This window comes from Megascapheus bottae, chromosome 6, assembly GCF_031878675.1.
Source record: "Megascapheus bottae isolate mThoBot1 chromosome 6, mThoBot2.hap1, whole genome shotgun sequence".
Lineage (NCBI taxonomy): Eukaryota > Metazoa > Chordata > Mammalia > Rodentia > Geomyidae > Megascapheus > Megascapheus bottae.
The window spans coordinates 81,041,806-81,051,972 of record NC_143514.1 but is presented as its reverse complement, the minus strand read 5'-3'; the positions used below and the strand labels follow the sequence as shown (position 1 = coordinate 81,051,972).

At 49.3% G+C, this 10,167-nt stretch overlaps 1 long non-coding RNA gene across 1 annotated transcript; it reads left to right on the top strand.

The window, feature by feature from the left end:
* Positions 1 to 631: 631 nt before the first annotated feature.
* On the top strand, positions 632 to 3,567 carry LOC150062585 (uncharacterized). Its single transcript, XR_016535890.1, has 3 exons — positions 632 to 738; positions 2,349 to 2,438; positions 3,376 to 3,567. It is a non-coding gene; the product is annotated as an uncharacterized LOC150062585 (long non-coding RNA).
* Positions 3,568 to 10,167: the final 6,600 nt, after the last annotated feature.

The window sequence follows — 10,167 nt, the reverse complement described above, 5'->3', positions numbered from 1 at the left end:
ACAGGGCTGGGAGCGTGGCCTAGTGGTAGAGTGCTCACCTAGCATGCACGAAGCCCTGGGTTTGATTCCTCAGTACCACATAAGCAGAAAAGGCCAAAAGTGGTGCTGTGGCTCAAGTGGTAAAGCACTATCCTTGAGCACAAAGAGGCCCAGGGACAGTGCCCATGTGGGGCATGTCACATCAGGGAAATGGAAACCTATGCTGTAAAAGGAGGCCTAACTCATGGCCCAGTGCTTATTCCCTGGGCTTGGGACCGCACCTGGCTGAGATGGTGCCTGCTGCCCAGTTGGAAGGCGTGGCTGTGGTTTATGATGTAAAGTAAGGCCACCTCTGGGATAGGCCCTGAATCCTTCCACCATCTCGAACAGCACGGACAGCACATGATTCCTATGTTAGCTGAATGAACTTCCTCAATGAAAGTACCTCCCCCGCCCTGCCCACCTTTGTGCTGATAGGCTCCTGCATCCTATGTTAGCTGAATGGACTTCCTCAATGAGTTCCAGCCTTGATGAGTCTCCCTGGCCAGTCTGATTGTCCTCCAGTGGGAGGGCTGGGTGCGGGTGGTCAATGGGTCCTCTCCTTTCTCGGCTTGTCCTGGTCGGGGCGTGTTCTCTCTATTCCTCCTGCAGGTCAGGAGGGACCGAGGACTAAAAACCCTGACATCTGGCGCCCAATGTGGGGCAGGAAAATAGCACTCATCAAAAGCAAAACCGTCGGAGAGCCAAGCGAGTTACAAGGTAAAGGTCTCCCTGAAAAGATGGGGCAGTCTCACACCAAGCGTGAGGACCTGGCGCTCAAGGCATTGAGACTTCTGCTTAAAAGCCGAGGTTTGGAGATCTCAGATTCCCAGGCTGAGAAGGTGTGGGAGGCCTCAACACGCACAGCTCCCTGGCTAATGGCAGCCAATCTTTTCAATTGTGCCACCTGGGACCGTGTAGAACACCTGGTGAGAAGGAGGGAGATTAATTTGGGAGAGGACCCTCCCTCGGGGTCTTGTCTGCCCTCAAGGCCTGCTTCTATCCTGGCTCAGTTAAGGAGACATCTAGGGAGAGCGGGGATGCCCCCGAGGTGACCTCAAAGGGCGACCCAGCCTGGGAAACCTTTATTGAAGCGCGCTCAGGGTTGTGGGGAGTAGCCCTCCCACTGCTCAGGAGGAGAGGGTTTAAAGCCTCGCTCTGAGGAGGGATTGTTGGTCCCCTTTGACCCTGAGGCCAGGCCCCTGAGCCCTACCTGGGAACTCGGGGCAGACAATTGGGGTACAGAGCGACCTCCACCATATTACCATCCCTGTGTGTTAAACCCGAAGAACAGGTTCAGCCTCCATTCTATAAAATCAGTGGCGACTCTTCCCCTAAACGGGAAGAGCAGGTTAAGCTGCCATTCTATAAAATCAGTGGAGACTCCCCCACCATGTGTGGCTTTCCCAGTAAATGCTAACCCTGGGGGCAATAGCCTGCCCTGTGGTATCCCTGGGAGGCCCAAGATTATAAGAGCTTAAGGAAGCAGTCTCTGAGGATGGGCCTAATTCACCCTGGGCCTAGACCATCCTTCAAGGCCTGGCTCATCAGCAGTGCACCACCCTAGACTGGAAAAATTTAACCAAGGCTGTGCTCCTGGCCCCCTGTACCTCAAATAGTGTGCCTTTTTAAATGAGGAGGGCCATGCCCAGGCCGAGAGGAACCAGCCTGTTAATCCCCCGGTCCCTGTGACTTACGGGATGCTCTCAGGATCCAGTTTTCCACAGGCCTCCAGCAGGCTGCTATCCCTGCCCCCTACCAAGAACAGGTTCGGGCTTTGGGACTAGCTGTGTGGAAAAAAAATGGAAGAAGGCCCCTCACAGCCTTCAATAGCAGGAATTACTCAGAAGGCTACCGAGGATCCTGCCACCTTTATAGAAAGAGTAGAGCGGAGACTCCAAAGAAAGTCCCCCCCACACCCCAGGGCCACTCCGAGATCAGTTTGTCAAGATGCTGGTCTGGGAGGGGATGACCACAGACCACAAACCGGCCTGTGCAGGAATGAAGGACAGATCTATGGGGAGGTGGATTGATGCCACTAAGGATGTAGGCGCTCAAGCCCACCAGTCACAGACACTGGTTGCAACCCTACAAGCCCAAACGGCTTCACTTGCCGAGGCGCTTACTACCACCCTTACCTCTTTCAATGGAGCCGGAAGAGGAGTAATGACTCAGTTAGGCGAGCCCCTTCAATGGATACATGTGTCTGTAGGAGGGGCTCTTAGAGTTTATTCACAACTTGACCAGTTGGCTGACCTTGTAATTAAGAGTAGAGATATTTCCCTGATGCATTACAGTCAAGATTCTGATGTGCTGGTAATCCCCTACAGGTTGTCAGACTTCGAGTGGGTCAGAAGAAAGCATGGTTGGGTTGCCACTGCCTTGGAAGGGTTTCATGGGAAAGGTGGATTGCCATTATGGTACTTCGAGATGGGTGTGGTCATTCTCAAGGTTACAATGGACACCCCCCATACTATTTTCCAGTAGGCCCCTCCCTGGAGCAGCAAATGTGTTCACAGATGGGGGGGAAGACAGGATCTGCCGTAGTGATAGGCCCCGCCTCCCTCCCTACCAAAGAAAGGAAAGGCACTCACTATTTTGAGCCAGTCACAGGATCTGCACAGTTTAAGGAGCTGTATGCAGTTGTCTTGGCCTTAACCCATGTTCACGGGTCAATGAACTTGTTTTCTGATAGCCTATATGTAGTCAATTTGCTACCAACCTTAGTGTCAGCCTATATAAAACTGGACAAAAACCCAATTACTCAATGATTCAAGTCAGATCCCTGTTTAAAAAAAAAAAGAGCTAAACCCATTTTTTTACAGCATCTCAGGGGACACCAGGATTGGCCTGGGAGGCTGACACGAGGAAACCAAATGGCTGACCAATTGGCAACCAATGGGATTATTACAGCTACTGCTCAGCCTCGCCAGGACCTTCAATTAGCTCATGGGTTACATGAGCTGACTCACTTAAATTGTAGAGGGTGGCATCAGAGAGTCCCCCTGGTCCCTATGAACTGCTTTAAAAAGATCGTGAGAACATGTAAATCGTGCATGCCGTTTTTACATGTCCCACCTCTACAGTCCCCTGGGGTCAATCCCCGGGGGCCTCAAACCCAACGTTATCTGGCAGACTGATGTAACCCACTATGCACCCCTTGGGAAATTAAAATACATATTTAGGTCTATAGATACTCATTCACACGCTTGTTGGGTTACTGCGCATTCCGGCGAAAGAGCCAGACACGCTGAAAGCCATTTTTTACAATGTTTTGCTATCTTGGGTTTACCCCTACAGGTTAAAACGAATAATGGGCCTTGTTTCATGAGCAAATCATTACAATTTTTTTTTCAGACTTGGAATATTAAACATACCACAGGGATACCATATAATCCCACGGGACAAGCTATAATTGAGAGACACAATATGACCTTTGCCGGGGCCAACCGGCAGCAAACCAGGGTTCGCAGATTGGGGTTCCTGAAATAGGGGGCAAGGACTAGGAAGAAATAGAAGAGAGACAGACACACCGGGTCGGGATGTCCGCAGTCCAGGTAAAGACTGCCCCGTTTATTTTCCACTCCCCTTCCTCCCTTCTCGAGACCCAAGGAACTTCCAGGTGTTACATTCATATGGTAATTCTCAGGTCATTTAAACAGAATAAGGCCAGAAAACAATAAGACAATAAAGCCATTGTCTGATGCAAATCAAGGTACAGTTTGATCCCACTCTGGCTCCCAACAGACCTTAAAAAATCAACTAATACAAAAGGGGAGGCAACCCCCATGTCAATTGAGGACAGCCATGCTTACACTAAACATTTTAAATTTTTCCAAGGATCAGGCTCTGACTGCCTTTCAGAGACATTGGTCTAATCAGACACCTTATTTAAAGGTTGAAGTCTGTTGGCGAGATCCTCTTACTGGATCATGGAGAGGGCCTGATCCCCTCATTAGTGTGGGGAGAGGATTTGGATGTGTCTTCCCGGTGGGAGAACCAAACCCAATTTGGGTACCGGCTAGAGATTTAACATATTGTCAGCAAACTAAAAAATAATTACCCAAGAGCACCCCCTCTTGAGGTGTGATTTTCCTTCTCCCTCTTGTTCACAGGAATGAGGAGACCATACTGGACGCTCTGCCTAACTGTTGTTGGATCCCTCAGTCACCTTCCTTCTCCTCATCCTGGGCGTCATTATCTGCGCCGCCTACAAAGACATTCAACCATTCCCTTCTCCCCTTCGTGGGCCCTTGGCTCCTTGTATTCACATTCAGACCTTGTGTGACCAATAAGCTCTTTCAGTCTCTTAGAGATCAGGATCAGGTTAAAAGCTGTTCAGTTAATGGTGGTCCGACAACAATATGCTGTGCTATGAGATGCAGGCTGGGAACCCTATGAGGTTGGCCCCTGCCCTTACCAGGATGTACAGGTGTAGACCAGAGGATAGAAGGGCTTCCTTTGTGGAAGTTGGCCTTCTCCCCTACTTAAAATCTCCATTTGGGTCTGCCAATCCTACAGGTGAATTGCCTGAAGAGCTAGACTAGTAGTCAATGACAGGTAAGATCCCCAGAGGGGGACAACCTAAGACAGGCACATTCTCGAGTAAGGCAAGCACCTGCTAATGAAACAAAAAAGGGGGAGATGTGGGGCATGTCACATCAGGGAAATGGAAACCTATGCTATAAAAGAAGGTCTAACTGGTGGCCCAGTGCTCATTCCCTGGGCTTGGGACTGCACCTGGCTGAGATGGCTCCTGCTGCCCGATTGGAAGGCGTGGCTGTGGTTTGTGATGTAAAGTAAGGCCACCTCTGGGATAGGTCCTGAATCCTTCCACCCTCTCAGGCAGCATGTGATTCCTATGTTAGCTAAATGGACTTCCTCAATGAGAGCACCTCCCCCGCCCTGCCCACCTTTGTGCTGATAGGCTCCTGCATCCTATGTTAGCTGAATGACTTCCTCAATAAACGAGTTCCTGCCTTGACGGGTCTCCCTGATTGATTGTCCTCCGGCGAGGGAGGGTTGGGTGCGGGCGGTCAGTGGGCCCTCACTTTTCTCGGCTCATCCTGGTCAGGGTGTGTTCTCCCTATCCCTCCTGCGGGTCGGGAGGGAGTGAGGACTAAAAACCCCAGCATGCCCAGGCCTGAGTTCAAGCCCCAGAACTGGCCAAAAACAATCAATACAGATCTATTGAATCCATTACCATTTTGCACTATAGGAAAAGTTGAAAATCATGAGGGAGACTATCCCTAGGTTATAGGGACCATCTGGGCTAGATACTGTCCCTATGTTAGGGACTGTCCTGGGTTAGAGACTGTCCTAGGTTAGGGACCATCCTAAGTTAGGAACTGCCGGGGCCAGCCGGCAGCAAAACCAGGGTTCGCAGATTGGGGTTCCTGAAATAGGGGGCAAGGACTAGGAAAAAATAGAAGAGAGACAGACACACCTGGTCGGGATGTCTGCAGCCCAAGTAAAGACGGCCTCCTTTATTCAACTCCAGCTTATATCCCTTCTTGAAACCAGGGAACTTCCAGGTGTTACATTCATATGGTAATTCTCAGGTAATTTAAACAGAATAAGGCCATAAAACAACAAGACAATAAAGCCATGGTCTGATGCAAATCAAGGTACAATTTGATTCTACTCTGGCTCCCAACAAGGAACTATCTTAGGTTAAGGATCATTCTGAGTTAGGGATCATCCTGAGTTAGAGACAACTATAACTGATTTATACCAGCAGTGGATGCGTGTGTGTGTGTGTGTGTGTGTGTGAATTTAAAAGGAAAAATAAACCCTGTACTAGTGGCTCACACCAGGAGGCTGAGATCTGAGGATCACAGTTCAAGGACAGCCCATGCAGAAAAGTACATGAGACTCTCATCTCCAATTACTCAGAATAGGCCCAAAGTGGCACTGTGGCCCATGCCTTTATGCCACTCAGCTGCAAATGGAATAGGTAGGGCCATGTGCTTTGCTCTTCCAGAGCAAACCTAAAACTAATAAATGACCCATGTAGAAGCAGAACCCAGAATCCAAGCGGGATAGCTAATAATAAATGGGTCAAGGCCGGGAGTGTGGCCTAGTGGTAGAGTGCTCGCCTCGCATGCACAAAGCCCTGGGTTCCAGTCCTTGCTACCACATCCACAGAAGAAGCTGGAAGTGGTGCTGTGATTCAAGTGGTAGAGTGCTAGCCTTGAGCAAATAAAAACTCAAGTGCCAGGGACCGGTGGCTCACACCTGTAATCCTAGCTACTCAGGAGGCTGAGATCTGAGGGTGATGAGACTCTCATCTCCAATTAACCACCAGAAAACCAGGAGTGGCGCTGTGACTGGAAGTGGTAGAACTCTGGTCCCAGGCCCTGAGTTCAAGCCCCAGGACTATTGACACAGCCTTGTGCTCCTTAAGCCTTTTGATTGGGACCACATGACAAGCATTGTATTTTCAGTTAGCCATCTTTTTAACTACCTTTGGATTTTTCTTCCTACAGGATGCCAGGTGGTATGGTAACTGCTGGCTGGCCTTCTGTGGTTTGGGTCATCAGGACATATTTCTAAGGCTTCTAGCTGCATTAATTACTCTGGAAACAGTCTCTCTCTCTCAAGATTCCAAGGGTAGTGCCACTGGAAGAGGAAGATGAGCCCTGAGCGCTCTGCTGCTGCTGAGCCTTCTAGATCTCCTCCACTCCCTTGACCTTCCATAAACGGATGAGGGCTGACCCAGCGCTGTGGTCCTGTGGCGCCACCTACTGGCAGAATAAATTTCTACCTACTCATCAGTAAAAGCCCCATCCGACAGGCACACCTTGCTGGAATACAGAGTAAAAAGGTTCTGTCTGTTGTCTGTTTGCATGGTACTTGAAACCTATGGAGTCACACATTGTAGGCAAGCACTGTATCACTGATCCACACCCCAAGCCTCTTACTCAAGTGTGTGTGTGTGTGTGTGTGTGTGTGTGTGTGTGTGTGTGGCAGGTACTGGGGCTTGAACTCAGGGCCTGGATGCTGTCCCTTAGCTTTTTGCTCAATTTAGGTGTTCTACCCTTGGAGCCACAGCTCCACTTCTGACTTTATGGTGCTTAAGTGGAGATAAGCATCTCAAGGATTTTTTTTTCCCTGAGGCTGGCTTCAAATAGTGATCCCCAAAGGGTAAGTAGCTATGATTACAGGTCTGAGCCACAGGTATCAGACTCCTTACTCACATTTTTAACAAGAACTCTATAATTAGAGTCAAGGGTGATTGTATTTTCCCCACACATGTGATAATATAAAGCTGGGGCATGTTGGGAAAGGATTTACCCTCTAGGCCCTATACCTCTACAGAGCTGAAGTATAATTATATGTTTCACAAGGTACCTGGAAAAGAAAGAATCTCCCCACTTTCTGTGGTTGCCTGGTTTGCTGGAGGAGCCCCACTCAAGCTCCCAGGAGGAAATATATGCAGAACATACTTCCCCAGAGCCATGTGCCACCTATGCCAGGGCTTCTGCCACTGAGTGGCCCACAGGGGGATTTCCTGAAAACACCAATGTTTACCCCACAAGCCTGCCTCCTCTTTACCTCTTTCTCCACAGTACAGTAACTGCACTAGACTTTTGAGTCTGTGTAAATGTCCTTCAGGGGTTCATGAGGAGCTAAATAGATTGATGATGAGGCTGTAAGACCAGGGGAGGGTTGCCAAGCAACAGTGAGAGGTCCTGAGTTCAAGACCCAGTACCAGCAAAATGAAAAGATCTAGAATATTTTCTTTATTGCCAGTCTTGGGGCTTGAACTCAGGGCACTGTCTGTCCCTGAACTTCCCTTGTTCAAGGCTAGCACTTGAGCCACAGATCCATGTCCTGCTTTTCCTGTATATGTAGTATTGAGGAATTGAACCCTGGGCTTGCATGCTAGGCAAGCATTCTAGCACTAAGCCACACTCCCAGCCTTAGAACATTTCTTTCATGCTCAAAAGCTCTTTCGTAGCTCCTTACAGCCAATCCTCACAGTTCCGGTCCCAGCCCAGGCAACTCATAAACCAATTTCTAACATCTCATGTAATTTTTCTTTTTTTTTTCAGTTGTCGGGCTTGAATTCAGGACCTGGGTGCTGTCCCTGAGCTCTTTTACTTAAGGCTAGTGCTCTGAGTCACATCTCCACTTGCACGTTTCTGGTCGTTTACCAGAAGTAAGAATCTCATGGATCTTCCTGCCCAAGCTGGCTTTTGAATGCTGGTCATCAGATCTCAGCCTCCTGAGAGGTTTATCTAGAATTACAGGCATGAGCCACCATCACCTGGCTTTTACATAAATTTGAATCATACAAAAGGAGGGGTCAGGTCATTCTCAGGGTATGGAAGCACTTTGAGGTGGTGGATGGAAGGATGTTAAATGTTTCAGTTACTTTGTGAACAGTGAAGCACTTAAAAAAAAAAAAAAGTTAGCCAGACACCAGTGGCTCACACTTGTAATCCTAGCTAAACAGGAGGCTGTGGTCTGAGGATCAGGGTTTGAAGCCAGTCTAAGCAGGAAAGTTGGTAAGACTCTTATCTCCACCTAACACAAAAAGCTGGAAGTGGAGCTGTGGCTCAAAGCTCAGGGATAGTACCCAGACCCTGAGTTCAAACCCCACCAAAAAAAAATAGCTCTCACTAATATGTAAACGTGGCCTAGATGTTGTGGATGTGTCTAGGAGAAGCTTCCCATCCTCTGAGGACTGCCCTAAACCCAGCCTGCCAGAGTCCACTGACCCCTGCTCTCCAGGCCAAGCCAGGGCCAAAGGTAACACTGTATCTCTCTAGGCAGCCACACCCTATGACCAACTTTGGAGGTGCTCTCTGCTGCCCCTCGTGGACATCCAGAAACAAAACACCAGCTATGGGCATAGGGTGTAGGCAGAGTCCTCTAAATGCCTTTCTGTCACTCTTGAAACCATTATTCACGTTTTTTTAGAGTTGCTTTAAACACTGGGCCTTGGCCAGAGCCTCTAAAACCAGGGAGTGAAACTAGTTACTGCCTAAGAAGCCTCGGTGGGTAGCTGTCTTCTCCCCATATTGCATGCCCAGGCAGCTCTAGAAAAGAGAGCCCAGCCTTGGTGGTGTCCCAAGACATGCATATATACACAGGCAGAACACACCCAGAACAGTCACACTTGTAAGTGTCCACAGAAGATGAAAACAAATGGAAATCAGGTCGCTCTAGACTGGCTTTATTGTAAACAGGGAGAAGAAATTTAAATAAGCCAAGTGCTAGTGACTCATGCCTGTGATCCTAGCTACCCAGGAGACTGAGATCTGAGGATTGCATGGTTGGCAGCCAGCTGGAGCAGGTAAGTCTGTGAGACTCTTATCGCCTGTCAACCATCAAAAGCACCAGATGGAGCTGTGGCTCAAGTGGTAGAGTGCCAGAGTAGTAGAATGGGAAAGCTAAGAAAGAACACTCATCCTGAGTTTAATCCCTAGAATTAGTACTAAGATAAAATAAAATACCCGTCTACTCGAACACCAAGTCACTGCTCTGCTCAGCTTGGGCTAGCAGACAAAGCCCTAGACATAAGCAGAGCACTGCAAGTTGCAGGGAGGTGCCTTCAGCACCTGACGAGGAGAGATGCCAGAGTCCCTGTTTTACCAGCTCAGCTAGGCACCACTTCCTGAGACCTCCTGGGAGCTCCCCACCTTTGGGTGGGAAACTGGCTTCTTCACCCACCTGGGCAGGCCAGGGCCTGCTGACTGCCCGACTCAGGTACCCCCAATGCCTTGCCCTACGAGTCACCAATCCACAGGCACCTCCTCCCTGACTGTACACATGATCAGTCTGACCGCAGCAGGACCACGATGGATGCTCAGAAGCATAAATGGCTCTTAGGATGAAGAGGGAGGAAGTGAAGACCTCTAGTTGTAGTTCTACAGAGTTTAAGCCTATGTGGAAAGTTGTGTGTGGGGACACAAAGCCTGGCCCGCTTATCCTGGGAAGGCTGCAGGAAGAAGCTGGGCTTACAGAGGTCTGGGCCGGGATTTACCTGCCACGCAGTCTCTACCAGCTTCAGTCAGCCCAGCAAACAGGCCTCATCTGTTTTGCACACCAGGGAGCTCTGGCCCCGTGAGGAGCCAATATTCAACTGTGATTTCAGAGGCCTGGGGTGTCAGGAAAACAATCAGGCTGTCCAGTCACATC